Below are 2,921 nucleotides of genomic sequence, written 5' to 3' on the forward strand. Positions count from 1 at the left end.
TCTGTCTGTCTGGCGAGCGCACGCGCCCTACAGTGAAAATCTCTAAAAAAAAAAAAAAATGATCGCTGTTGGGGTGCTGTAATAAGCAAGCAGAGAAAAGCGCAAGATGATAATGACGATAGACGGTGTGCGATAAAGACACGTGATGATCCCTGGAACGGAACCTGGATTTTCTCCCAGAAAAGTAGGAAACTACTGGAGCAAAAGTCTCCTTGCAGTCACACCAAAGTCACCTGGTACCTTTGAAAACTACTGGTGCCCATGGCCCAAGCACAGACATTCTGATTTAAGTGGTATGGAGTGTGGCCAGTAGATTAAGAACTTTTTAAACTCCCCAGTAGGTAAATTTTACAGATAACTAGGGTTGAGAACCCAGTAATGAAGGGTTTTTTTTTTTTTAATTTTATACATTCAGTCACATTATCTAGCTTACAAAGTGAACATTTCAATATGTGAACATTTCTCCCCAGTCCAGTTGATCAAAATATCTTCAACAGATAACACCACACCTCCCCATCCCATCAATGCTCCGTCTCCGTATCCCTCCTCCAAATGTCCTTCCCCAGGCCCCCCTCCTCCACACATACCACATCTGGCATTCACACCAACTCTTGTGTTGGTACATCCTTTAGTCAGTCCGTTTCAGCTACAGAGTGCAGACACTCGGTATATATTAAGTGGGGAAGGGTTTTTAACAAGAGATAGACAGTATTTGCTTTTGAAAATTCTGGAACACCAATCCTATACTGATTATAAACTTGATTATCACGTTTCCCTTCATTCTAAGGAAACAAGTCTTACCTGAAACTCTTTTACCATAAACAACATCAGAAGGGTCATTATGGAGAACAATGACAACCTCTAAAATCAGAACACCTGCTGTAGTCGCTATACAGTTGATGTGCAGCCATCCTACTCACAAACGTGAGTGGGATGATTTTGTATCCAGTTTTCTAGACTGCTGGGTGGTCCACGTGCTCATCCTTCTTTCTTACTGAGGAAGAAACCTTCCTCTATGAAGTCACTGTCTCTTTACTCTTCCCATAGATCTCTGTCATTTACACTTTTTTCTCCAACACCAACCTCACTAGGTTAACACCTAATACTTTTTCCCCACCTTCAGCTTAAGTTATCAGTCACTTATTTCTATGACTGAGGACTCAGAAAACACTTCTGATCCCCCAGGTAGACTGACGGGAAAAGGGGCTGGATGAAGGAAAGCAGCCATCACTGATTATTCATGATTCAAAACCAGTGGTTCTCAAAATATCAGCCTCAGCCTAGGAGTATCAGCAACACCTAGGAACTGAGAAATGCAAAATCTTGGCCACCAACTCAGACCTACTGAGTCAGAAAGTTTGGTGGTGGGGTGAAGCCCACAATCTGTGTTTTAACAAGCTTTTGTTTCTTCGTGTTTTTTTTTTTTTTCAAGAGTTCACCTTTATATTGAACATGTTAAAAAAGATATCTAGTAAAAAAAAAAAAGTCCATGTCATCATCAGATTCTTCATATTCTTCTTTCTTTGCTTCTACTTTCTTCTCTTCAGCTGGGACAGCTGCCATAGTGGGTGTTGGACCTCCTGCAGGTGCAGCACCAGCTGCTCCTGCAGGTCCACCAGCCCCTGCATTGCAAATGAGGCTCTCCATGTTGACATTGGCCAGTGCTTTTGCAAAAAAGTCAGGTCAAAAAGTTTCCAGATTTACACCAGCTGCCTTAATCAGCATTGATCTTATCCTCTGTGACAATCACTTCATCATCCTGTTTGATGAGGACTGAGTAGATGCAGCCAGCTTGGAAACAGAAGCCATGGTGTAGACTGGCACGGAGCAGGTACTAGTTCCCCAGATGAAATGAGAGCCCCACCCCAGCGCGGCCCTAGCCTCCTTGGAAGGACAAAGAACCTTGGCAGCAGCTGAACAAAAGGGCTTAACAAGTTTCAACAAGCTGTCCAAGGCTGATGCACACAACAATGAAGCATTATCACTTCTTAGCACAAAATCTCTATGTTACTATGCTATGGGAATCTCTGTATCTTCTCAGCTTAGAGTTGCACTGTGAAACACTCCTTTCTGTTATCTTGACCTGTAGGTGCTAAAACCAAAGGGATTCAACTAGGTTGCATGACTGAGGTAAGAGATAAACTGAGAGGGAAGAAGAATATGACAGTGTCCTGCTACATACTGTGCAACATGTCAAAAAGACATCGTGGACAAAGGCAGTTATTACCTAACAAAATTATCCATGCCATCGTTAACCCCTGTGTACCCTGAAGTGCCTTCTCTGTAATTAAATAGGAAGAACAAAGCATTCAGTAGCTGAACACTTGTGCTATTATTAAAAATCTCTCAGAAAAAGCCCATATTTGCCAGAATGTGTACCTTATGGCATGTGTTTGTAATTAAGTTTTTATTTCATTTTGTTATTGCAAAAGATGTTCAGGAAAAAAAATGTGTAACACATCTTTCCCAGAGAGGATGATTTTATCTTGTCCTTTTAAACAGATGCCTCAACTGGAACAACTTGGATGTGGAGAAATACTGATATGAACAAGGCCAATAATTCCTAATCACTTCTTCCCATTCCAGAGTTCAGGAGGCTTACTTAAACAGAGCCAGCCTGGGGAAAGACCATGGATTCCATAGGGACACATCCCTTCATGAGTTTTATCCATCATGAAAGCCAAATAGTCTCCACTAAAGATGGCCCAAATCCTCATCTCTTCAAGCTAACAGAGACAATACAGGGACCAGCAGATGGTGTAATGGTTACGTCACTGGACTCTCACATAGTCAACCGCAGCTCAAGTCCCAGACCCCGATGGCTTAAAACTCACGCCAGGCACATGTGCACCCAAAATCCTGAGAGGAGGATGGAGGAGAAGGGATTGTGGCATAGCCATCCCCCAGGAGCGGGGGGGGGG

The 2,921-nt window shown here is 42.8% G+C and overlaps 1 pseudogene; it reads right to left on the reverse strand.

Annotated features, from left to right (window-relative positions):
* Positions 1–1,455: 1,455 nt before the first annotated feature.
* On the reverse strand, positions 1,456–1,809 carry LOC102495232 (60S acidic ribosomal protein P1-like; annotated as a pseudogene).
* Between the last annotated feature and the right edge of the window lie 1,112 nt (positions 1,810–2,921).

Source organism: Tupaia chinensis, unplaced genomic scaffold (genome assembly GCF_000334495.1).
Source record: "Tupaia chinensis unplaced genomic scaffold, TupChi_1.0 Scaffold000617_2, whole genome shotgun sequence".
In the NCBI taxonomy this organism is placed as follows: Eukaryota; Metazoa; Chordata; class Mammalia; order Scandentia; family Tupaiidae; genus Tupaia; species Tupaia belangeri.